At 42.3% G+C, this 27,512-nt stretch overlaps 1 protein-coding gene across 7 annotated transcripts in view; it reads right to left on the reverse strand.

Moving 5' to 3' along the window:
- Nucleotides 1-19,267, reverse strand: part of SLC38A4 (solute carrier family 38 member 4) — a 35,738-nt gene extending 16,471 nt beyond the window's left edge. For 2 of the 7 annotated variants that reach the window (XR_014502104.1, XM_083399798.1), the window contains exon 1: nt 5,755-5,901. The gene's annotated coding sequence lies outside the window, so the exon portion shown is untranslated. Of the gene's footprint in view, nt 1-736; nt 1,503-5,003; nt 5,210-5,754; nt 5,902-9,791; nt 9,870-18,553 lie in introns of those variants that run through there. The other 5 variants (XM_083399801.1, XM_083399800.1, XM_083399803.1 and 2 more) reach the window with 5 other exon arrangements.
- Nucleotides 19,268-27,512: the final 8,245 nt, after the last annotated feature.

Genomic DNA, 27,512 nt, shown 5'->3' on the forward strand with positions numbered 1-27,512 from the left:
AAAACTGGGTCAAGGAAGCTCACAAAAAATAAGAACTCATGTGAGCAAAAAAGAGGAAATAATATGAATGATAAGTCACACGAGTCATCATCCATCTGAAAGAGATGCAGTATAGCTGCCCTGATGTAGGCGGTTGGACTCGATGGCCCTTGTGGTCTCTTCCAACTCTATGATTCTATGACTGATGTAGCCAGACAAGTTCAAACATTATTTTTGCCTGCACAGGTCGTTCCTTTCATTGATGTGAATGGGGAACCCACATGCCCAGCAGCGCCATGTCTATTTCAGAATTCATGTGAAGCCCTGTATTAAATAGGATTGTAGCACTTGACTGAAGGGCATCATCATCATCATTTACATTCCCACCTTTCCTCAAATGAGCTCAAGGTGGCACACCTGATTCCCTTCCTCCCCATTTTACCAACACCACAATTGCAACAAAACTGCTCTACCAAAACCACCCACAAATTCAGCAACTCAAGATGTCTGCCCAAAACTTTCCATCATCTATTTGACGAAATAATATATTCTTATCTGCATCTGTTTCTTTTTTAATATCTACATCTTTATCTATCTATTACAGGCATGGTCATTTTGATTAGCATTTGTAATTAATTGACATTGATAGCAGTTTACATCCCTGATCCAAATGCACAGATACAAGCTAAACTCTAATTCCTATAGAATATTTGAACGGCACATTTTTCAATGGATTAAGAAATATTCAACTGCTTACAATCATGGTTATTGCTGAGAATAACCACAGGCAAGGAAACAGAATCACATAGTTGTTCGCCAAGAAACTATCAACACTTCAGCTCTATATCTGCCAGTATAACACATTAATTGGATATAGTGTTCCAGCAAAATTAAGTCCCATAAACTTGAAAGCCCCCCATATATTTTAGCATTCAAAATGGCATTCAAAATGTTGCAGAACTGAATGTTATGAGAAATCTCAGCAACACAAGCAGTTGTAATTTATTTAGCCCCAAGTTTAATAAGAATTTCATATTTTTTCAACAAGGAATATTAGTCACTCGACAACGAGAAAACTGTCACCGTTTTGTTGAGTGTAAACATACCGTTCCCAACAAATGTCCTGTCATATATTTATTTATAGCATGAAAACACTGAAGAGTTGTTGTGCAGAGAACATTAGCATATTCCCAGTATCCACCCAGTGGCTAGAAGTTAAAAAAGACTTCAGATTGAAAAGCAGATAGCAAAGCCTGTTATTTAAAATCTGCAGTATCATTTTTAAAGAAAACAATAAGCAAAGAACACCATGCTGTTTGATATAGTTTCCTACCAGAGACAGGCAAACTGCATATGGCTTTCTGTCTGATCACTCCAGTCCCTGTGTGAGAGTGATCACCTAATCTGGCATTAGGTCAGAGAAAACTAGGCTAACATTTCAGAGGATTGATTGCTGAGATACAAGGAACTCCAGTTAGAGCAACACAAAATTATGTTGTCTTTGCCATGTTATTGTGTCCTCTGGCAAGCTATTTTGTCCTCTGGCCAGCAGAATGACATTGCATTATGACCCAATGCATATTCAAAATCTGTATCTAAACTTAAAAGGACAGTAAGCATATTTGAAAGTAAAATGCCATCTGAAAGAAAGTTTAAAAGCGCATAAAGAAAAACCAGCTAAAAAGTTCCCAAATCCAAGTAACCACAAAAATTATTAATCTTCCAGAGGAAAAATAGCTAAATTCTTTTTTACTGACATTATTCAAGAGAAAGATTTAGGGTAATATATAATAGACAATTGGTATTTATTTAACTCCCCCCCCCCCCCTTTTTGCTATAGCTTTGGGCCTGCATCTACATAGCTATTAAAAAACACTCTAAAATGCTCTGGAAAAAAACTGTTTTAAAGTTCACAATGGAACATTTCATGAAGTTTCAATTTCAGCTCTACTGCACCATCTGGTGTCACAATGTTATAAGGCATTTATAATGTCTTCTTTTTGTTTTTCCAATTTAGCTGAGCCCTGGTTTACAAAATGATCGCAACAATCTAGCAAGGCAGATCCTTGCACAGTCTTTGTTGTGCCCATCCGATTTACTTGCAAAACAATGCTTGGATGTGGATCCATATCCCAATGCTCATCTGGGGCATACTGAATTTTCTGGGTGCATTCTGCAATGTGGATGCAAGTTGTGCACCCCATATGTGGTTGTCTCTGCAACTAGCTGAATAAAATTAAAGCTGGATTCAGGCCAATATTGTTTTAGTCCAACATTGAAATGGAGGACTTGTTAGGTAAAGGTAAAGGTACCCCTGCCCGTACGGGCCAGTCTTGACAGACTCTAGGGTTGTGCGCCCATCTCACTCAAGAGGCCGGGGGCCAGCGCTGTCCGGAGACACTTCCGGGTCACGTGGCCAGCGTGACATCGCTGCTCTGGCGAGCCAGAACCGCACACGGAAACACCGTTTACCTTCCCGCTAGTAAGCGGTCCCTATTTATCTACTTGCACCCGGGAGTGCTTTCGAACTGCTAGGTTGGCAGGCGGGAGGACTTGTTAATAAACACTTAAATGGCTTCTATCTTGGATTTGCTTGCAGAATCAAACTAAACTGAGTTCAAAGAAAGTAAAATGCCTCTTTTGAACATTGTCACTTGCCTATTCTCTCTCCATCACAGGAGAGGTGACCCTGACAGTGTAACCAAGGCCATCAGACAGAGTTCAAAACTCATAGCAGGCACATGGTGACCTGAGATTGACCCAAGATGGTGGACAAAGAATGCGACTAAGGTTGTAATCCTATACTCATCGACGTGGGAGCAAGTCCTATTGATTATATGGGCTTTCCTTCTGATTAGAGAATAGTGCATGGGTAGGCGAACTAAGGCCCGGGGCCCGGATCCAGCCCAATCGCCTTATAAATCTGGCCCGCGGACGGTCCGGGAATCAGTGTGTTTTTACATGAGTAGAATGTGTCCTTTTATTTAAAATGTATCTCTGTGTTATTTGTGGGGCATAGGAATTTGTTCATCCCCCCCCCTCTAAATATAGTCCGGCCCCCCACAAAGTCTGAGGGACAGTGGATCGGCCCCCTGCTGAAAAAGTTTGCTGACCCATGGAACAGTGCAATAAGGATACAGTCATAAAAATCCTCACTTAGATGTCATCACTATTAAATAGAGACTTACATTTCATTAAGCATGAATAGGACAGGCTGTACAATTGCCTGGGATGCTCTAGCTGTGTAAACAGATTCAAGGAAAGCCTGAGTAAACCTTAACAACTCCACAATCCTTGCTGGTGCGTGCAAACTCTGAAGCTGTTCAAATGGAGTATAACATTATTTATGTTTGTGTACCATCAATGCGAGCTGTATATTTCACCCAGTACTGCAGATATTTCTGCCAATGGCACACAGAGGCGTCAACATGAAGCAATGATACTTGGAAAGCCCATTTGGTTATGGGAGCTTCCTAGCTTCCCATTTGGTTTCAAAGGGGGTAGAAGGATTATGTAGGCATATGCTGGAACTGCATAATCTAGGAGTTATCTGGAGCCATGGCAGCATTGGATTCAAGCAGTTCCCTATCAGGGATGGGACAGGGAGACAGCTTTGATATACAGCAGAGCTTTGAGGGGTTTGAGGAAAGTCACAGCTCATAGAGAGACGAACAGAAAAGTTGGGAAGTGTTAGAAGAATGGGAGAACCACGGCAGGGCAGGCAGATGACATGTTGTCACTGAAGAGTACAGTGGTACCTCGGGTTAAGTACTTAATTCGTTCCGGAGGTCCGTTCTTAACCTGAAACTGTTCTTAACCTGAAGCACCACTTTAGCTAATGAGGCCTCCTGCTGCTGCCGCACCGCCGGAGCATGATTTCTGTTCTCATCCTGAAGCAAAGTTCTTAACCCGAGGTCCTATTTCTGGGTTAGCGGAGTCTGTAACCTGAAGCGTATGTAACCCAAGGTACCACTGTATTTCTGATCCCCCTTCTCCCAGAACGTGGTGTTCGTTAAGAGTACAGTGGTACCTCGGGTTACAGACACTTCAGGTTACAGACGCTTCAGGTTACAAACTCCGCTAACCCAGAAATATTACCTTGGGTTAAGAAATTTGCTTCAGGATGAGAACAGAAATTGTGCAGCGGTGGCAGCAGCGGGAGGCCCCATTAGCTAAAGTGGTACCTCAGGTTAAGAACAATGGACTCAAAGACTCAGGAACAATGGACTCAAAGACATTTGATCACAAGTGGCCACCGTAAGGGGAGATCCTGTTGCTAGGAAGGAGGAGCTCAGTTTGGAGCTATGCCATTGTTAAGGCTTGTTGCGTTCTTTTGTCTCTCCTTATTAGGATTGAATAAAACTCATTAAAAAGGACTCTACTTTGTTTCCTCTGCTCTTGCTACAACCAGGGGAGGAATAGCTTTCCTGGAGCCTTGATGTTCCCCTACACAGGAAGCCGAGCCAATGGGGCGCTAAGTTGAAAAGATCCATAACTGAGAAGATGCACTGGGGGCATGAAATTTTAGCCTCACTCAGGGTGCCATATTACCAAAGATTACCAAAATCTGCCCCTGGCCATGGGTTCTGCAAGCTGTCAGTGGTATCCAGGCAAAACTGCAAAATGGTGTTCTTCCCACCAGGGAAGAAGGGGTAAGTGAAGAGGCACATCAGGAGCAAGTGGGGAATAAGGATCTACATTGGGAACAAGTTTGGGAGGAGACCAGCAGTGCCTCCTATTTGCCAAGAGGACACTGTGCAGGTGGCACGAGGGGGCGCTGCAGAAGAGAAGGCAGACCCGGTCTACAATGCTGGAACTGTCACTGCTACCATGGTGGCAGCAGCAGCACTGGGTGATGCATTCCTTGTAGGCAAAATCTGTTGACCCTATGGATCCTGCCTCCTGAGTCGGATGCCTCACCTTGCCTTATGGGTGGGCCAGTCCTAGTGGAAACCACATCCACAGAAATATTACATTCCTTTAAGTACAATGAAGAGTTGGGCTCCATTTTCTGAAGAGCATACCTAATTATCAAGCCACAGATTTGATAACATCCATGTTTGCAGGTTGTAAATCTTGCATGTTTCTACAGGTATAGACTTCCATGGAACTAAATTCCATTGGTTTGGGGTATTGCCTGAAGACAGCAATTTTGTAGAAACTACACTGGTTCTGGTCTGATCAGCAACTGAATGGGAGACCACCCAGAAAACTCCTGTATACTATCTTGTGCTCTTGTGTGATGTCTTGTGTGATGAAGAAAGCACAAGGAAACAGAGAAGCAAATGAATTGGACCTAATCATTTTCAATTTCTAGATTGATGGGAATTTAACTCGCTATTACTTGCATTAATTTGCCAATCGCACTGCTGACAAGATTTCAATGAGAGCCACAAAGACACTCCCTTCTGGGAAATAAAGCATTAACGTTTTTGAAGATGAAAAGCTCCGTGACCTCCATGATAAGATGAGCAAAATTAAAACCTCCCCTTTTCTTTTGTCAATTATGAATGTAATAATTAGCTACATAAATCGAATCTAGCCAATGATAGCTAAATTATCTCAGAATTTAGAATCAAAGATTGTATGGAATTTCTACACACACATGCACACAAAGTCAATTCCAACTATTGAACATTTGGCAGTAAAAAAAAAGCATATGAAATCTGCTACTGAATATTTTTTAACCCTTTTGTATTTAAATATGAATTGTTAATTTCATATTGATTTTAAGATCCCCTTACTTAAAAGCATAATGAATCTTGCAAAAAATACCTTTCTTTCTTTCTTTCTTTCTTTCTTTCTTTCTTTCTTTCTTTCTTTCTTTCTTTCTTTCTTTCTCTTGTTTCCACACCAAGATATAACTTATTAATTTAAAAATGGCACCTGTCTTTCAGAGTTTTCTCATTTAAGACCTTCTAGAGCTAGACAACGATTTAAAAGCAAATGGGAGTGTATCAGATAAACCAATCATCAATGAAGAGAACCCAACACCTCCATTTGTCCTACTTGCGTCAGCTCTTTTTTAAAAAAAAGAGAGGAAAAAGATAAAAAAAATCCTGGTGCACGTTCAGGTCAAACATCACTGTTACTGGAGCTATTTGCTTTTTGGACTTGGAAGTTGTACAAAATGCACATCTGCAGAAGGTCTGACATAGACTTTTGCAACTGTAGACTGCCTATTTCACTCATCTGTACTTTCAGAGAAGCGGCATAAGAATTATAAGGTATTTTTTCTGGATATTACAATTTCTGTAGACTAAAGCAAGACTACAAGAGGTCAACAGCTACTCTTGTTTTTATCTTGCTCCTTGCCTCAAATACAAAGATGCTCTGCTGAGGTTTTCAAAGAGGTTGAGAAGCAAAAGCAACAGAGTGAGGTACTTTTTCACACAATACAGAAACAGTGATGACATTCCTTGCTGCAAGAAGCCACTAATTAACACGTCACTGGAAAAAAATATTACTGTAAGGGTGATAAGCCAATCATGGTAATATATGAGTTCCATGATCAGTGGCAGTATACCTGATTCCCAGAAGTTGGGCATTGGCATCTGGTATTGATATTGTTCTCATACATTACATGTAAACCTCCCTGTGGATACTCAAACTCAGAAAATAGAATGCTGAATTGGATCATTTTATTGATCCAAGCACAACCACAGTTATTGTCTTAATTTCATACTGCACAGGAAATATGAGTATTTGAGGTCTGGGTTTCTCTTATTTTTTAAAAAGTATCTCAAAAACAAACCTCTGTTATCTACTTTCAGATAGTCAATACAGAATAATACGTCAGGTCCAGAGAAGCACAAGCCGCCTTGTTCTTGTGCAATGAAGCTGTCCTATCCCAGGGCATCTCCCAACTACCATACCTCTGAAAGTCTGCTGTTGAGGTTTTAATGCTATACAGTGTAGAGTATATACAATCACCTGGGAGTCAGTTCCACTGAAGGCAATGGGACTCACTTCTGAGAAGTTGTACTCCAAGAACCAGGAGACTCTCTAGAACTATGAGGGATGGGTGGAAAGGGCTGAAGGGCAAGGGGGGAAATCAATGGGATTGGGGCGCAACTCTTGCACAACACTTTGCAACAAGCCAAGCACCTTTGAATCCAATCACGATATAACCAAAAACCAGGATATATCAAAAGTTATGGCAGTCCTCTACCCGCATACCAGCATTCATTCTAATTTCTGTTCTTATTAATTCTAATTCTAATCTATCATCAGTGCCATCCCGGTTTCATGGAAAACCAGTGATGATTACAGATTTAGGAACAATCTATCAATTTAGAAATATCAGGTAAGGTAGCCATTTTGGGTCAGTCCAATTTCTGACTGCCCATTGGGAAATCATGTAGCTGGACACCGTGCAACATTAAAAACAAATTATAGGTAGAAATATATTCTCCAGCAGGAGAATAGTCTAAAACTGTTCTTTGTTATATGCTGGATTTCCACTGGCAAGACTGTGGTTTTTATAGGGGTAAACATTCAAATGTTTTTGTCCCTCCATCCCTCGGAACCTGAAGTGGTCCACTCTCAGGAGGACTGTAACATCTAATTCTGCCCCTACACCCCAAATGTGCATTTGATTCCAAAGAGTAAAATATGGATTAGGTGGGTCTGCATTAAAGTTGGTCACACATCACACTCTAGTCTTGAAACTCTATTCCCTCAAGGGTATAGATCTACCCTAGACAAGCTCCTTCTGTGTACCAGCAACGAAGACACAACACTTCTCCAGCTGTGAAAAAGTGTCCTCAGGGAAATGTCTGCCTTGAGAGAAGGGAAAGGGCTCTGGGGAAGCCATGTAAGTATTCACAGAATTGAGAAGGGAAGTGCAGTTTGGTCAACACCTAGCATTTGACAAGTTAAGGTTTCTGCCAGATACATTAGCCTGAGTAAATTCAGCTGGGTTCTCATTTGAAGGCAAACCTACTTAATTCGCACTTCCAGAAACAATATGCAAACAGAAACACAGCTCTTCTTCAAAATTGACAATTCTCCTAATTTTGAAATGCAGTTCTCCAGCCAAGAAATGCATTTGCTAGGTGCCCCAAAATGTATATATAGTGAAGACAACATAAAAAATGCAATACATTAAGCTGCATTTCATGAAAATTTGATTATTAGAAGATATTCACACTAAAACGCTGATGATGAATTTTCATGAGGACTTCAGAAAAACAGCAATTTGTGAACTGTTGTGGAAATGTGGAACTTAAGACTGGAAAAATTAAAAACTGAGAAATGCCAAAATTGTTGTCCATTAGCCTTACAATGATTTGAAGATGACAAACAAAGCAAACCGACTTCCTTTGGAATGTGGCACAACAGAAAGAAACCAAATTTCACCCTGTCATCTTCACAAGTTTACCTATGATTTTAATGAAAAACAAACTTCACAAAGTACGCATAAAAAAAAAAAAAAAGTTCAAGGATATATTTCGTAATGCCACCAGGACAGAACATTGGGGTGAATATGTAGAACCCAACCCAGCAGAATGAGCAGGTGCACCCCTCAAAATAACAAGACTCACTCTCCACACTGAAATAACACACATTACCATCTTTTTTAAAAGCACCTCCTACAACATTGTTAAACCCAGAGTCTAAAATTACCTAAGTGCACCACTAGCAAAAGAATATTTTTTACACTCAACAAACATGCTTCATTTTGTGGCTTTTCCTCACTTAAAAAACTGGTGTCAGCCATTATTCCACATATAAGTTTAGAATAATAATGTCTATCATCTCATTCTATCCAATAAGCCGACCTTTTCTGTAGATTTGTTATTATATTTATACATTTATTTAGAATATCTCTAACCTGTCCTTCATTATAAACAACCTCAATATGATTACATCTTGTTTAAATGAAACAATCACCGTAAGAAACCCACTTAATTACAAAAGCAGATAAGACAAGTCTAATTAAAACCAAAAACTTCCAAATGCAGAGAATAACTAATTAAAACTGATATCCTCAGCAAATTCCTCTGCAAACAGATAGGTTTTCACTGGGCACTGAAGTGAGAAAAAGATTAGGCACCAAGTCCCTATTTTAAAGGGAAAGATATTCTAAAACTGGCATGCCATCAGCGAAAAGGGCATTTCTGACATCACATAGTGCCCAATGGTGGGACAGCTACCATTGTTATGGATGCTGCGCAGGAATCATTTGACTGCAGAAAAGCAGGCATAAAATGCCTGTCTTTATTCAGAAATGACAAGCAGGCAAAGGGGGAGCCTTTCCCGAGTTGCCTTTCCCTTTGGCAGTTGTGATGGCAGTGAGGAGAAGGGGCCCCCACTGAGGGCATCTTTTTTTTAATATATAAATATTTTTTATTAATTTACAACAAAACAAAACAAAACAAAACATACATTGTTTTCACATTCCAATTTTCCAAATCTTTCCTTTTGGACTTTTCCTTCAGCTTTTCCGTAAATCTTTCGTAGTCATTATTAATTTCCGCATTTCCTTTTTTTAACATTGTCATTATTTAAGTCTTTCCCCCCTCTAATTCCTTTTAGCAATGTCTCTTGCGTATTCACAGTGCTCTTTTAAAACCTTCTAGCGTTATTTGACCATCACTTATACTCTCCAGATATTCAACAAATTTTCCCCAGTCTTCTGTAAACTTTTGGTCTCTTAGGTATCTAATCTTTCCAGTCATCTTATCCAATTCAGCGTAATCTAACAACTTTGATCTCCAATCTTCTATTGTCGGTATCCACTGAGGGCATCTTGTCCTAAGTGCCACCTCCACCTCCACCCCTGAACCTACAATCGACACAACTCTTACCACTCCTCAACTCCTCAAGCAGATGGTTCATTTGTGGGATGGGGAGAAACTACTAGGCAACTAGGGCACAAAGTGTTTGAGCTGTTACTTCACAGCACCCGCCCCTCCACCCCACCCCACCTCCCAATCCCAGCCCCCCTACATGCAAAACATCACAGCTTGATTCTTGAGCATAGGACCCGGCATTTTGAAAGAAGATGAAGACCTAGATGGGGAAAAGTTAATGCTTAATTCCTGTGCTGACTAATATGATCGAGCCAGTAAAAAGTTCCAGCCCGTTGCCAAGAGATCAGTTGCTGATAACAAGTCTGTGACTCATCCAAAGAGTTCATGGCTGGGCAGCTGCGACTTGAACCCATGTTCCTCCAGGCCGTACCCGCCAAGGCCTGATCAATACTATGCAGAGGACAAACAGCACCCACCTGACAATATGCTGGGCGAAGAGAACCGCAGTGAGAAATCCCTGGGGACAACCTTTTAGGCCGAGGTCAGCCCAGAGGTGTATGATAAACGATAAAGGACCAGAGGCTTTGCTTTTGGTCGTCAGCAGAGAGGGGAGAAAGCGACCAGTTCAAAAGTGATGTAAGCTCTGTGAAGCAATACCCTCCTTGTGTTATGCAATACATGGCAGATTAGAGAAAAGCCTGAATTTGGCATCTAAATGATGTTTGCCTTCAATCTACTAAGAAAAACTGTTGGCTAAAATAATTCTACTGGTTACACTTAGCAGAATGTGCCAGGCATAGCCCAACAATAGCCCATTATTATTTTTACAGAGAAAGTGGGGATTTTTTAAAAAAGAAAAAAGGAGGAGGAGGAGGAGGAGGAGGAGGAGGAGGAGGAGGGTTCTAATCCTGTCTCTCCTACTACCCTTCTCATGCCCCTCTCCACTCCATCCATTATTTCTGCCACACAATATTTACTTCCCCTCCACCCACCACCACAGCTTTGGCAAACATTTGTAGGGTGGGGAAAGAGGATGCAGCCAGACAGTTAAGATGCAGGTGTGCTTCCTGTAGCTACCATCCAAGCCACAATAATGTTTGCAATGTTCATGTGGGAGAAATGTCCATGAAAACGCACCCTTGCAACTATTGTTAAGCAAGTTTTCCATATTTTGACAGGACAATGTTTGCTTGTTTTTTCAAAGAAAAATTATAATAAAAAGAGGCCCAATGTCTTTGAATTGTATTATTATTTTTTTGTAGTCATGTAGCAATGGATCATCATGAAATGGGTGCCCTGCTCAAACAACCTATGCAAAAAAATAAGTAGAAAAATGAGCAAGGATCTTTCGGTAGCAAGTGCATTTTCCTGTATCAGAAAGTCCTTGCACTGTGTTTATGACACAATGGTGTAATTTTGTGCTAATGCTGATTTGCAATTTTGTAAATCTCAAAAACACAATTTGCAAGGTTGTGTCCATGACCCCCTTGGGGAGGGGGGAAATCTAAGAAAACAAGCCCATTATGAGACTTTGCAACAGATGTTTGCTTAGCTTGAACTCCACAAGTACGGCTGCCCAGTGCTTTGGTACATATTTGTTCCTGAATCCTTTCTCAGAGGCACTATTTAAATATGATGATACATGTGTGTGTGTGTGTGTGTGTGTGTTTAGCCTGCCTATCAAAAAAAGTCTTCACAGATGTTTTTATCAATAGCAAGAAGTAATCCATGGTGAGTTACATTTCGCATTAAATCTACTGTGTTGGATACACTTTCCACTCATTTTATTTTATTTTTCAAGTGATTGTATTATTCCCTAGGATTCCTACTTTAAATTATTTCTAAAACGCTTGTGACAGAGGAGCCATGGGCTTGTGAGGAAAGGGAAAGATTTCTGTATATCAAAACTGTGGATGGGCTGCATGTGTCTAATTTGAAATGTGATAGGAATATCACACATGGCGTGTGTTTCTCATTCCAAGTGGCAGGAGTTGAGATAGGAAAGCAAGAAAGTGACAATAGCAAGGACGGGTTTCTGGACCAGGTAGCTCTTCCACATCGCTGCCACAATATGGAAAAAAGAATGTATGTTGTGAGTGGCATTTGGTATGTTAATGTGGAGGTTAGACTCTATAGGCTGGAACAGTTACATTTCATGGTCTTGGATATAGCCAGTTCTCATGGCTACATATGAATGGGCCTCCTTCAAAATCTGTTCTCTGATATTTGCAGATGGTTTTATTTTGGTAGCAGACTCAGTGTACCCTTCTGTTGATGGGCAGGTTGGCAGTTGTGCTGGGAGCTTTCTCATTCCTTTTTTTGCATCAGAACAGATTGCTAAAACTGAAAGGATAGGCAGGAGGGGATGAGTTGCTTTTTGTGTGGATTAAATACCCTCAGGACTAGCAATGTACACTCTTTAGCCACCAGAGGGTATAAGCTAATTTGCATGGTCACTTTTCTAAATGCTTTATTAAATGATCTATTGAAGGCAAGTGTCATTGTGTCTAAAATGCATTTATTAAAAGATTATTCCATTAAACTCATATTTGCTAACAATTATGAACAAATCATAGCATGGTCTGACTCATTGATGTATTGTAATGCAATGCAAATTATGTTCATACCCATCTATTATTTAAAATCAGCATCTTATTAAGAATGTGCTTGCAGTTACATGATAAAGCACAATTTGGACTGAAGACCTATGTACGCTTGCTTGGGAGTAAGTCCCATTAAATTCAATGGGACTTACTTCTGAACAGACATGCACACTGTCAGTTGAACTGACTGAGTCCCTATGTAGTAGTACATTATTTGGTCATATTCTGGGGTTCCCTGTGTTGGACTCAAGATTCTTCTCTCTTCTTCCATCAGTTTCACAATGAACTTCCCAGGACAGAGTATGCATTTATTTTATGAATCAACAAAGCTAATCATTAACGGGTGTATGTCAACCATTTATCCTAGACAATGCTTTTTGAAGATATGTACCAAACAGTGACGTGTGGTGGGGTTTGCTTGCTAAGCTTAAAAAAAAGTGTGAGAAAACCTTAAATTTCACTAAGAAAATGGAAAACAAAATGGGCACTGCAATTTTTAAGAATACATATTACTATTTTTAGAAGTTGCTTTTTCAAAAATCATATCACAATACAAAAATTCCTTTTGCTTGGGCCTGTATAAATGTAGCATGATTCCTTAGTGATAAAAGAACCCTGGTTGATACTGTATGTGGACATAGCCTCACGTCACGTGCCTGTGAAGCAGTGAGTGTGGCTGAGTGAATATTACCTAGAATACTGGTAGATTCCTACCTAGGTAAATTAGACTAGGTTATAGAATCTGGATTTCTGCACGTTTCTGACTGTATAGGAGTACCAGAGACATGCCTAGCTGCCTGTCTTAGGAGTGATATGAGGTGTGACAAAAATCCACTATGGTAGTTTTCTGCAACTTTTCAAAAACTGCACTCACTGTACTGGGAACATTCATATGACCCAGTTCCACCATACAATGACTGTGTAAGTGACTTCATCAGGGAAACCTGAGTTACCTGAATATCTCTCTTCCTCTTACCCCCCCCCCTTCTATTCCGCTCATCATTACTGACTGCTGAGAAAGAATGGCTTGCTCAGCAGTCTTCAACAGCTTTCCATATAGTCAGTTGGAACAAACAACATGTTCCATCCATTCGGATTTTCCAGAACAAAGCAGGGATAGATTTAGCTATATCTCCATAGCCTATTCCCATGTCAGCCCATTTGTATATACAATGTTTATTGGTAATATAGAAAAGAATGCTTTGTTAAGACTTATGTAACATATGCAGCTCTTACTCTTGTTCACAGAAAAGAAAAACAAATCCTCAGAAATATCATTGGGTTGGCTAAAAATGTCCCATCTCTCATATAGCCAAAATGAATAAAATAAATTTCTAATAAAGAGCTCTCTTTCTAAAAATGTAATTTAATCTATGACTGTTCTCTAGAGCCTAAAGTTATTGAAAGTACACATTAACTGTATCAGTAATGCATAATAGCTCACAGCCGACTTCTCAAAGTGGCTCACTATGCCAGAGCCTTTGAAACAAATGGGGCTTAGAGCACTTAAGATTCAAGTTTCTATATAGCTCGGGACTTTAAGTTTGTCATAAATGCACAGGAGATCTAAGCAGCCAGTCCACAGGTACAAAACATGCCCATAGCGGCCCAGTATATCCAAATTCATAAGCAGTACTATGGATTAACAAGTATGTATCCATTAAAACGACTGCAGTTTATCTTCTTCCTCCAACCAGCTGCCGAAAAACATAGATGGGGAGAGTGCTGATGCACTTAACTCTTGCTTTCAGGCTTCCCATAGGCACATGGTTAGCCGTGGTGGGAAAGAATACTGGACTATAACAGGCCCTTGGCCTGACCATGCAGTGCTCTTCATATGTTTTTATGTCCCTCCCTATGGTTACTCTTGTGGGGAAGACAGGGCCCGTGTTTCCTTTGCCCAGAAGTGAAAAGGCCATTGTGGCAGCTTGACTGGTGACTGGGAGTGGCTGCTGAGACCATATAACACCAGTCCTGAAAGACCTACATTGGTTCCCAGTACGTTTCCAAGCATAATTCAAAGTGTTGGTGCTGACCTTTAAAGCCCTAAATGGCCTTGACCGTTCAGGTATACCTGAAGCAGTGTCTCCACCCCCAACGTTCAGTTCCTTCTGCTAATTAATGGGCAGAATATCTGGGAATATCCTCTCACAGGGAGGGAAGTGTTCATCCACCACACATTACAGGGGAGAGGCAACCTGCCTCCTCTCATAGTGGCCTGCTTAGGCACTATTTTGGGGAAGGGAAGGGCTTGTGAGTTGGCCAACACTGGAGGAGGAAGTGAGGCTTGTGAATGTAATTACATCTTCTCTCTACATTCTCTTCCTCCCCATCAACCCCCAATAAGTTGAGCACTACCACTTATGTCAGGTGAATTTTCAGTATATTGGGGGACCAACAGAAAGCGTGGGCCTGACTTTTAAAAAATGTATATAACCAGATCAAATTATATTCCTAGCCTACTTTATTTGAAGGGGCATGAGATATTGAGCAAGTCTCCTCGTAAACAACAGTGGGTGAAGTTGCATCTTTTAAGCTGAAGTATATCTAAAACACCTATAAAAATAATGGTTGTGTTAAAAAGTGTTGATTTTGTTTTCAACTACTGCTTTCTTCTTATTTTGCTTGGACCTCCCCAGAACGCAACTTCCAGATCAAAACAAGGGGTGGGAGGGAGGCAACCAGCGACGGTGGTGTGGACAGCCTTACTGAATAACAGCACTAACAGAGATGGCTGCGATGGCGTGGCTGTTTACTTTGGTACAGCATTAAATAAAGGCTGTGGATTCACCATAGCAACCTCCACATCACATAGCTGCCATGCTGCTTCTAAGAAACAGAGGACCTTTTGGAAGAAACATAGAGGACTGTTTGAAAGATCGCTATCATTTCCACATTTTATAGATCACCAGGGCCCATGCTATCATTAGGCGATTGCCTAGGGCGCAAATCTCAGAGTGGTGCAGAAACTGATCTTTGAGGGACAATTTTATACCGATTAGTATAAAGTTTCTGGTAATGTTTCGCTTTTCTTTTATATTTTGAAGAAGTTTATCATTTTTACAAGACATGTTTTTGAAAATTGAAGTTAGCATTAAAATAATATATATTTTTTTGCAGGGAGGCAAGCAGTTAGCCTTGCATAGGGTGCAAAAGAGCCCAGCACTGACACTGTATATAACACACACATATACATACAACATGCAACAAAATGTAGCCTGCTGTCATTTTAGTTCCTCAGCTAAGACCTGTGCTTTTGTATAGCAATACCACACCTGAAAATGTTCCTTCAACTATGTCTAGCAGACTAAATAGATAAAAATGACACGGAAAAATAGGCTCGGTTTCTTTCCAGTGATCCTGCGGCTCAAACTTGCCTTCTTATCTCTCTTCCTCTTCTGGAACCAGTTATTTTCTCAATGGTTTCCTTTTTCTGTAAAGGTTTATTCCAAAGCAGAAAAATGCCCTTATATATGCATAGGGACAGGGGAGACATTCCATTTTATTTGCACTTTTAACAAGAAACTACCTAAGCTGCACTACTCAAACCAAAATGTGAACACAGCTATCCTTTGAAACTAGCCCTTCTCCAAATTATTCATTCTCCAACGAATGCATATATTAGGGGCAAGTGTGAATAAAAAGGCATATATTCATGACAATTACATAAAAATGCATTATACTGGGGAAAACTGATTGCAAAAATGTGTATTAGTTGAAATTGCATACAAAAATATATTGGGAGAAAATTGTACAAAAAATTGATGAATTTTTGTGATGATTCTTTTTTTTAAAAGGCATATTGCTTGAAACTAATAGACATATTCGTCCATCTCTATTTATGCATTTACTTAACATTTAATTTAGTACTGCAAATCAGGAAGAATTCCCTTCAGACAGGCTGGACTGATACAATAAGTAGCAGTAAACTGGAAGAACATTTGAGTATTTTGGGATGGATTTTTGAAGGCCTTCAATGCACATATGGGCTACTATCATTTTAATAGCAGTGCTACAGTATCATTAGGACATGCATATGATTGCATTAGAAGTCTTCCTCAAGACTAGCTTCTCTTACTCTGGAACTATTTGCTCTGGGAATGGCAGGTGCAAAGTAGTTGGTCCCCCCCCCCCCCCCGGACTTGCAGTACATCAATTAATTTGCAAAAGTTAAAAAGAAAACGGGGGGGGGGGGGAGAGAGAGAGATTGGAATGGGGGACGACTTCTTGACCCCCCTCTCAAAACAGAACTGATCATGCAAAGTATAGTAGCCAGAAAATACTGAGAGTCTGTTGAGTGGTGGTGAAATGGGGTGTTCTGGGGAAAAAACATGGCTTGGTGGCTAGAACATTTAAAAGGAGCAACATTTATTTGTTTTGTAGGAGCAATGCAACATTTTGTTTCCGCTTTTGCAGGAGCACTGCAACATTTTGTTTCAGTTTCGCAGGAGCAGCGCTATTTTTGTTGCCCTTTCCACTGGCCCTATCTAAGAAGGCCACCTCACATCGGTGGTTACAACTTGCAGGACAAGTTTATGACAGAACTGATGCAAAATCAGAGCCACAGACAGGGGTATCTGTGGAAATTCCCAAACACACCTGCTTTCTAGACAAGCTCAAGTCCCTTCTTCAAATCGCTGGTGGGGGATAATAGGACCTTTCACCTGATCACCAATTCCACTGCTTCTTCTCCTTCAGGTGCCCAGGGAAAAGACACCCAGGCTGCTAGCTGGGCAATTCTTACCCAGGAAAGCTTAGCTAGTTTGCCAGCAATATTCCTTCCACTCAAATGAAAACTGGGGCTACCAGCTTGCGAAGAACATAAGAGGCCCATCTCCTGCAGAATTCTGTTATCCCAATGGCCAGCCAGATCTCTCTAGCAAGCCTGACGCCTGTCCCCCTCGGGGCCTGAAGGCAAAGAGGGAGCTGACCCTAGTCCATGCGTGTCCAAACGGCGCCTGTTGCTCTGCAGCGCCCCCCGAGGGAGAAGCCTCCTAGCGCAACTTAGCTTGCCCCGGGCCGTTTGGAGGGAGCAAAGCTGCGCTCGCCTCTCCCCCTCGACCAAGAGGAGGCCGCGCGCACCCACAAAGCGGCTTCCCCGCCGCGCGCTCCACGCGCCCAGACGGAGCTCGGCCTCCGAGCGGCGAGCGTCTCCCGGGCGGAGACAAAGGAAGCGGCTGGCGAGGCGCAGGGGACTCCCCGCTTGCTGGGAGAGGAGCGCGTGCGCAAGAGACCTTCCCGTGCGAGGCTCCTCCTCTCCGCCGTCGGGGGCATGGTGCTCGGCGGTCAAGCCGCCGAGGGAAGGCGGACAGGCGGGGGAGCCACGCTTCGCGGGAGTCACGACCAGGGAGGGAGACGAGGGAAACGCATACAGTATATAGCCTGGGCAGCTGCGGCTGCGTTTGGCTGCCAAAGTAAACTGCTGCTGCTTTTGAGCGCCTTTCTTACTGAATAAAGGACAATCGGAGCTTTTTGGGGGGGTCATCCTGCAAGCGCAGGCTGCAGCAATCCTCGCCTTCCTGTACCCCAGTATTTAGTTAAATCGCACGGCAGCATCTGGCCGAAACAAAACTTTGCCTTACGCTTCCGCATATACTTTGGATCACCAATATCCATTCCGTCTCCACCCACGGAGATGGGTCCCTGGCACCCCGTCTCTCCAGCACCCTGACCCTATTTCCTTGCCACACCGACTTTCCGCGCCTCTCTCCTTCGCTCGCGCAATCGTCAGCTCAAGGGTTGACACGGAACCGATCACGTCTGAACGCCCGCTCCTCTCATGGCGGGGAGCGACGCGCGTGAGAAACATAGGCACCCACAAGGATTCTGCCTGTCAGTTGGAAGCCCCTTCTTCTCACCCCCCGCCCGCCGCCACCTTCTCTGATCGCGAGAGCCTCGATCAGACGTGGTTGGCAGTCCACACGCGCGCACACACACACGCAGCTGCGGCCACCCCGCCAACGACGCGGGATGGTTTGAAATGGGAAAAGCCAACCCGGGATTCCAAGAGAGAGACACTCGTTTCCAAGCGGCAGCCGCCCAGCAGCCTCCCTGCGGGAGACACAGAAAGATACCTGTAGATCGGTAACTTCTATTATCTGGCTGTGCCGTCTCGTCTGTAATTCCTTGGAAATAAAAAAAGAGCAGCTCATGGGGGGCTTTAAAGCCGCTTAGTATTTCATCGAGAAGTTAAATCTCCAGTGAGTTACTCACCTTGAATGCTGGCGAATTCTTTTAGGTAGAGGCACTTGGGACATGAGGATGTTGTTGCTCAGAAGACGCGCAAAGAAAGTGTGGGCAGAGACCCTCTCCCTCTCCTTTCTTCCCTTTCCTCTCTTTCGGAAAGAGTGGAAATTTCCATCATGTGACAGGGGGCAGCATCCCCAGCCTCTGCTTGCAGGCGGACCCCTCCCTTCCAGGAGGGGAAAAAACCACCCACCAATGGCAGCGAGCGGGCAACCTGAGATGTCAACAAAAAAGCATCCTCTCCCAGGTGGAGACTTGTTTGGCAGCTCTGGAGGGCGAATGCGCAACACATCGCCTGAATGCATACAGACGGAGCAGTGGTCTTTGGCTGTTGTTTTGTTCCCGGCTCGTCACTTGTCTCGGGATTGCGTGCTTCACCCCTCAAGCCATTAAAAAACAACCAAGAAAAAGCCAGGCACCTAAAAAATATTCCATAGGCCTTTTGAATTTACCTCCTCTTCTAAACTCATCCCCCCCTCTCCACAATTTGTCCAGGACCCCTAATCCTGCACCATACCAGCTGTATGGCCCAGGAACCACATGCATAGGTGCATAGAAAACTGAATTTTACTGAGTCAGACCATTGGTTCATCTAGCAGTGGATCTCCAGGGTTTCAGATATTCCCTGCGACCATCTGCAGGCAAAGATGTTCTACCAGTGAGCTACGGTCCTTCCAGAAATAAACATGCATATGACAGGAGGAGTATTAGACAATTTTGGCATGAGTGCTGATCAGTTTCCTTCACCCACTCATGCCCTTAGTTGGCATTGCTGGGATCTGCAATCACAGGTCCAGACATCAAGTCACAGGACAGTAACTGAACATTTCCTTTCTCCTTGTATTGCTTGCACAATTGCTAAAATTTTTGTTTTGGGGTGGGCAAGGTGAAGGTTCCCTTATTCACTACTTGTCTTCCAACTACAGTGGATCAGTCCCATAACAGCAAACCCTTGCAGGTGTTTCACGAACCCACACCAAGCCTACAGCCCGAGGGTAGGGTGTCCCAACCCACAGTCTGAGAACCAAGGCCTAGACCCCATTTAACCATCTTTGGAATATAACCTCACTGCAGTTATCTGGGAGGAGGGAGTGGGGAGGGAATTGGTTAAGACTGTAAAGACTGAGTGAACACAAAGTGCATGTATAGCTCATGACTTTTTTTTTTTATTGTTGACATATGCTTGGTTTTGCTGTGCTTGCACTTGCTGGAAAGCTCCGATTGGCTGCAATTCCGCAGCATATGCACACCAGTTCTCAGTGCATTTCCACATTGGGAGGTTTGTTCTGATTCAAGGAAGCAGCAAAGTGCTTCTCTGTAAAGGCTTTGTTGTTTTCGCCCTAGTGCTTATAGCCATTCAGTTTTCCCGGCACATGCTAGCCAACCTGTGCTTGTCACGGTCGTGCTCTTTCACATGGTGGCAGCTCCTAGTAGGCCCCTGAGATAGCCTACCCCTGAGATATTCTCTTCCTGGAGCAGCGCCCTGTGTTTCTGGTTGCCTGCTACTGCCTGACTGCAGAGGAATCTCCAGCAGAGACAAAGTTGCTAAGGACAATCCCCTAGCTGCTCTGAAAAGGGACTTCTCTGCAAACTGGTTAAAATCGAATTTTAAGCACACCAGTTTGAACTGTCTGGTTTATCTGTTTAATTTCACGATGATCACTCTGAGACCCCTTTCGAGGCATATTCATTTTTTTAAAAATTCGTTCAGTACTTATATAGCGAATGAATGCACTAGCTCTGATTTTTGAAGGAAAACTACTGGCTACTGAGTGAAAGCAGCACTTGTGAATGACAGAGCTTGCTTTGTGTAAACGAAAACATTAGGAGCAATTTGCGTAATCTGTTATGACAATTGTTCACACATTGCAGAGCTGATAGATGGAAGGGTCTGAGAGCTGTGCTGTGGGAATCTGGTTTGGGATCCGTCATATGCTTGTTGGAAAGATAGCGGGATATTTGAAGCTGCCTTATACTGAGATAGGGATGCGGGTGGCACTGTGGGTTAAACCACAGAGCCTAGGACTTGCTGATCAGAAGGTCGGCGGTTTGAATCCCCACGACGGGGTGAGCTGCTGTTGCTCGGTCCCTGCTCCTGCCAACCTAGCAGTTCGAAAGCACGCCAAAGTGCAAGTAGATAAATAGGTACCACTCCAGCAGGAAGGTAAACGGCATTTCCGTGCGCTGCTCTGGTTCGCCAGAAGCAGTTTAGTCTGCTGGCCACATGACCCAGAAGCTGTATGCCGGCTCCCTCGGCCAAGAAAGCGAGATGAGCGCCGCAACCCCAGAGTCGGTCACGACTGGACCTAATGGTCAGGGGTCCCTTTACCTTTACCTTTATGCTGAGATACAATTGTTCCATCTGGCTCAGTAATGTCTACATTGATTGGAAGCAGCTCTCTAGGCTTCAGGCAGGAGTTGTTTTCCAGCCCTGCTTGGAGACACCGAAGCTTGAATCTAAGATCTGTTGTGTGCTCAACCACTGTGCCCCAGCCCTTGAAAAGAAGGAAGGGACCACATGGAAGCAGGGGTCAAAACCACAACAATCAACCAGACACATGTGAGGATGCTACCTATTCAAGTTCTTCATCCTAAACTGTATTGTTTAGTCATCACAGCTGAAATGAACCCTGACCCATTTCTTAGCTTGCAGGGAATTACTTTGTCTTGTGCAAAACAGCATTTCAGCTCCCTCCCTCTGGCACCAGCCACCCCCTGCCCAAAGTCAGGAGTCTTCCGAAGCTTTAGCTTTGAAGATCTAATGCCAGGAGGAAAAATTATGCCCCCTGCCTTGTGAATTATTCACCCCTCACCTCTCTGCAAGTGCTTTTTGCTTGCACAAGGCGGTAGTGGTAGGTATATGATTCTAAGCCTTGTTTTTTTCCATCTCAGCCTGGAATCCCACCTGGTAATTGAGCAGGATGATTCACTGTACGGCCTCTGTGTCAGGAAGCTGGGATTGCACAACCGCGTATATCATTTCTTTTTGTGTTGCGCGAGAGGCCCTCAGATGATTAAAACTGAAAGGATTGTGGAAGCCTAAATTCCTTTGGAAGTTTTTCAGTGTTAATTTGCTTTATTATGCTGCCGTTTCTGTGTGTGTGTGGAAGTTCAGGTTTTTTCCTACTCAATTTCAATACAATTGTCACAAGCTGTTCAAGAGAATTCAATATCAGACAATATTTGAAGGCTGCTGGTGTGTGTTTTTTTTTAAAAAAAAATATGCATTCCATCCTAACGTTTGTCAGAACAAATATCACAAAAATATCACTTATATTTCTTAACCATGCTGTCTCTACTGCATATACTGGTACAGAAAATACATCAAACTTTATTGGTCTTTTATTTGTGTCCCCGCTATCCCACAGCCAATACTCCTGGGTTTATGACAGCAATATTTTTCCTATTAGTTTTCTTATATTCCAGGGTGCACAAAGAGAAAATGTTTTAAGGCTGAAGATGCTCTAAACACAATGAAAAATCATTTTGTTGCTTACAACAACAACAACAGTTTTATGCAAATCAAACTGTAAATATCATTTACAGCACATGCTTGTACATTACTCAGAAGTAAGCCTCATTGAGTTCAATGGGATTTACTCCCCAGGAAGTGGATGTGGACAGCAGCCCTTGTATTTATATTTGGCTTTTTTATATAGGGCAAAGAGCTTCTGATGCATTTTCTCAGTAATTCTTACAAAGTCATGTGAGGTAGGTCAGTCAGTATCCCTCTGTTGCAGATGAGGGGGCTGAGGAAGAAGACCTTCCAGTGAGCTCATGGCAGAATGAAGATTTGTACCTGTAGCTTCTTAGCCACAACTTGCACTTCTTATCTACGAAAATTATTATTATAATACTTTATTATTATTATTATTAAAAGTGATGAATGTCTGGTAGCAGCTTGCAAAACGTTAAACTACAGAGCAACCTATCAAACATTTAAAAGCCATTGCACAGTATAAAACACAAGAATGTTCTTCCATCAACAATAATGGAAAAAACATATCCAGCCTACCCTTCTGAAAGGTGAATATCAGAACAGAGTAGACGCATACCACATTACAATCAAATTAAGTCAAAAGGATGGACATTTTTGCCTCCTAGGACAGGGAAAGTGAGGAGGAATTAAAGAACCTTTTAATGAGGGTGAAAGAGGAGAGCGCAAAATATGGTCTGAAGCTCAACATAAAAAAAATGAAGATCATGGCCACTCGTCCCATCACCTCCTGGCAAATGGAAGGGGAAGAAATGGAGGCAGTGAGAGATTTTACTTTCTTGGGCTCCATGATCACTGCAGATGGTGACAGCAGCCACGAAATTAAAAGACGCCTGCTTCTTGGGAGAAAAGCAATGCCAAACCTAGACAGCATCTTACAAAGTAGAGACATCACCTTGCCAACAAAGGTCCGTATAGTAAAAGCTATGGTTTTCCCAGTAGTGATGTATGGAAGTGAGAGCTGGACCATAAAGAAGGCTGATCGCCGAAGAATTGATGCTTTTGAATTATGGTGCTGGAGGAGACTTGAGAGTCCCATGGACTGCAAGAAGAACAAACCTATCCATTCTTAAGGAAATCAGCCCTGAGTGCTCACTGGAAGGACAGATCCTGAAGCTGAGGCTCCAATACTTTGGTCACCTCATGAGAAATGAAGACTCCCTGGAAAAGACCCTGATGTTGGGAAAGATGGAGGGCACAAGGAGAAGGGGACGGCAGAGGACGAGATGGTTGGATAGTGTCCTTGAAGCTACCAGCATGAGTTTGACCAAACTGCGGGAGGCAGTGGAAGACAGGAGTGCCTGGCATGCTCTGCTCCATGGGGTCACGAAGAGTCGGACACGACTAAATGACTAAACAACAACAACAGGACAGGGCTGACACCAGGCAAGCTTCTCTGGGGAGAGTGTTCCATAGCTGGGGATTCCCATTCTCTCTTCAAGAATATCCCCACACAGAGTACATTGTAGTAGTTAAAAAAATGCCAAACACAACAACTCATTTTACACAGGAAGAACCATATTGAAAAATTAAAAGCCAGCCAGCCACCATTAAAAAGTAGGGACAATGCCAAACATGATGCTAATATGTATTTAAAAGTTTGCTTAAGAGTTATTAAAAGCAGTGGACAACAGTGGTGCTGTGAATCAGCACTAGGTGGCTAGGAGCGGCCACTGAAATTTCTCACATTGCTTCCAATGTAGCAGCATCCCAAGGCTTTGTGGGAAATTACTACAGGCTGTCTGGAGTATCAGTTTTGGGAGGTTGTATCCCATGCAAGTCCAACTCAGAGTAGACCCATTGAAATTAATAGCTACGGCTCACTCCAGCTGATTAATTTCAATGGGTCTACTCTGAGCCAATCTCAGTTGGCTATAACCTTTTATTATTTTAAAAGAGTGTCTAAGTCTGAGCCATCCCACTGCACCAGAGAAACAAGTCCAGCCATGAAATCAATGGGAAATAAACTCTGCCAACTCATTTTTAGATATGACTCTTAGATGCTTACTTCACTTAGAATATTTTTTTTAAAAAATATTTCCAATGGCTGTTTGATATTGTAAGCCAGTATGATTTTGAACAACACCGTGTCATCCCAAGTATAATAATAAACAGCACGTGCAAGTTACTTATATCTCTGACCTACACTCAAATGCAATAGTTTTCTAAGGTGAAGGTCTAATAACAGCATCTCAAAATAAATTTCTTGAAGATTGTTGCTTCTTTGTGAAGTGCTTTAAAAACCAGCCTGGTAGGAATCCATATTTATTTTCTTTCAAAGGTTTCTATTCCAACCTTCTGCTGTTTAGCATGACTGTGAGTCTTATAAATACGCCCTGCATTCTGAAAGTCGGCTGTATTGTGTGCATGTGTGTGTTTTTAACTCATGCCAGAAAAAATATTTCACGGAGAACCATTCCCCTTTCCCCATAGCAGTCTCACAAAGATAGAGAGTTGTGTTGTTCCTTCAGGATTTAGCATCTTTTATTTATTTGCAAGCACAACATGCAAGCATAGTTCTGAACAAACACTACATTCAGTAAGGAGGTCCTTGATTGTGCTGTGTCAGTTAGTTGAGCCAGTCCTGAGGCAAAAATTACCTGGAGGGAGTTTTGGCTTTTCAGAAACAGAATCTGGACAAGGCAGAATAGGTCGAAGCAGGAACCCTGGAAGCACTTTGTTGTACCGTGATGATTCAGACATCACAAAGTATAGTGGTACCTCGGGTTACATACGCTTCAGGTTACAGACTCCGCTAACTCAGAAATAGTACCTCGGGTTAAGAACTTTGCTTCAGGATGAGAACAGAAATCATGCTCCGGCGGCGCGGCAGCAGCAGGAGGCCCCATTAGCCAAAGTGGTACCTCAGCTTAAGAACAGTTTCAGGTTAAGAACAGACCTCCAGAACGAATTAAGTACTTAACCTGAGGTACCACTGTATTGTAGACAAGTGTCTGCTGAAAGCAAAAGTGACAGCTCAACAGAATGCCAGGGTGAGATGATGGGAGAACAATCACCAGCGTATGGAGAAGGAGAAGGCGGAGCTCTTTAGTGATTGATATGTCAAGGGAGAATGATTTTACCCCAGAAATGATTTCTCTTTAGTTGTGATTCCTCTTCAGTTCTTCTCACCTCAAAACCAACTTTAAAGGTGAATAGCACAGAAGCTCCTGGATTTATTTGTCTGCAGTGATTTTTCTGAAATTTGGCAGGATTCATTCCATTAGAAGGGGCAACATTGCCTGCCCTCAAATTTAAAGTTTATAGACATTTCCTCTTAAAAAAATAAGTAAGTCATTAACAGTTGTTCAGCACAAAAGGCTCTGGATCTATTTGCCTGACGTTTGGCAGGCTTTATCCATTCTATGCCATGCCTGCAAATTCCATTCACTTCTGTCAAAATGAAAACAAACTAAAAGCCACTTTAAAACTTCCTATAGCTGATTGGACAGGGGTGGGTGGGAATTGGATGGACAGCAAGTCAGATTATGCAGCACATAAAGCACTTTGGACCATGACAGAACTGTTTTCCAAAGCACTGAATCAGGGTTCAATAAGAGTCTTGTGACCAGTGCATACCCTAGTACATATATTAAAAGACAATACAGTATATGCTCAGAAGTCAAGATCTAATAAAAATTGAATATATATAATGCAATCCTATACATGTTTACTTAGAAGTAAACCTCAGTGAATTCAATAAGAAGCGTGTTTACAGTTGCAGCCATTGTCTGTCACTGAATATATTTGTGCAATTTTGTCTTCGGCATGTTGCCTTTCTTCTGTACGCAGTGGGTGTCTGAGTTACCTCCCCTAGTCCCTTTTTAAAGGATAATGGATAGTGATCTCATTTTATTGACTGATTAAAGAGAGCAGCTTAATAGACATTGAGGTTAATCTTCAATGTCTCCAAAATTACAGATATACAACATGCAACTTTCAAAACTAATTTTCTGTAACAACCTTGTAGAGGCACTGATTGATATCTCAATACAGAAAAAGCTTAGCACAGTGGACCTAGTTGCAGAACTACCAAGAGTTCATGTTCTAGGCAGCCTGTGATACCTTTGAAAGGGATGTGAGTTTCCCACAGAAATCTGGGAAAGTTTATTCAGGTCAAGAAACGGCCACAGTTAATGCAGGACTGGACAAATCTATCAATTTTGGTTTCTCTCAGTCTCCAATATTTGCAATCCTAAATTCCAATCTCATGTCCATGTCAATTTGCATTTTTGAAAAAGTCTGCATGAAAATTTGTATGCATCTTTGTGTGCATTCACCTAATGCACTTGGGGATGCAATTTTTGCAAGCATTTTTCTCTGTTACTATGTATCTTTGTTCACTTTCTTCACCAATATACGGTAAGTACTTTTGAGTGCACTTCCCCTCCATTTAACTTTTTTATGTGCTTCTGTTGGCTAGAGAACTGCATTGCAAAATTCAGAGAAAATTCTGAGAAAGCATTAATTTCAGGGGTGTTTGGGTTTGTGTGCTGTTAAGTAGGAATTAAGTCAATCTGCATGAAAAAATGAACTAAATGAATTTCTCCCCCAGCCTGGAATCTTATACTGTACAGTTGTACCTTGGATCCGGAATGCCTTGAGAATTGAACGTTTTGGCTCCTGAATGCCACAAACCTGGAAGTGAGTGTTCTGGTTTGTGAACGTTCTTTGGAACCCGAACGTCCAATGCGACTTCCGCAACTTCTGATTGGCTGCAGAAGCTTCCTGTTCAGAAACATTTTGGAAGTCAAACAGACTTCTGGAATGGATTCCGTTCAACTTCTGAAGTACCACTGTATTTTGAACTCAGTGGGACCTACTTCTGAGCAAACACCAATACGATTGCACTGCAGTATAGGAGTTCAAAATCTTTGCAATCTAACAGAATATGTGTAGTTACCGCTTCGAGTTGTCTCACATCCTTAACTGCCAATTAAGAATAATGGTTGCTTGAGCATACCACAGGGCTAGACTTACTGGAAACTGAGAACAGAAGCTATTAGGATCAGCGCTATAGACAGCAATGTTTCTCACATTTCACATGAAGCATTCCTTCTGAGGCAGGTGCTTGGAGGCTTGCTGCATATATAGGGAACACCATACTATGCAGGATCCAGACTAATTCGCCACAGTGTCCTGGAGTACTTCCATAAGACTGAGCAACATATGGCCTGGTGGCAGTCTCTCCCCCTGCACCCTCCATCCTGGTATCATTACAAAAATTACATTATATGCATCCCAAGAGCCAGTGGCCATGTCAGCTGGAATTACGCCTACTTTACAAATTGTGATGTCCTCTGTAATGTGAGGTGCTTGAAGCCAGCAGTTGACAGTTAGTAGAAATAATGGGAAATAATGTTTCCACTGAAATAGGAAAGAAGCAGAAAAAAAACAGCTTTCATATTTGGAAGGAAAAAGAAGCTCTTG

The sequence above is a fragment of the Podarcis tiliguerta genome (genome assembly GCF_965153285.1).
Source record: "Podarcis tiliguerta genome assembly, chromosome: 10".
NCBI lineage: Eukaryota > Metazoa > Chordata > Lepidosauria > Squamata > Lacertidae > Podarcis > Podarcis tiliguerta.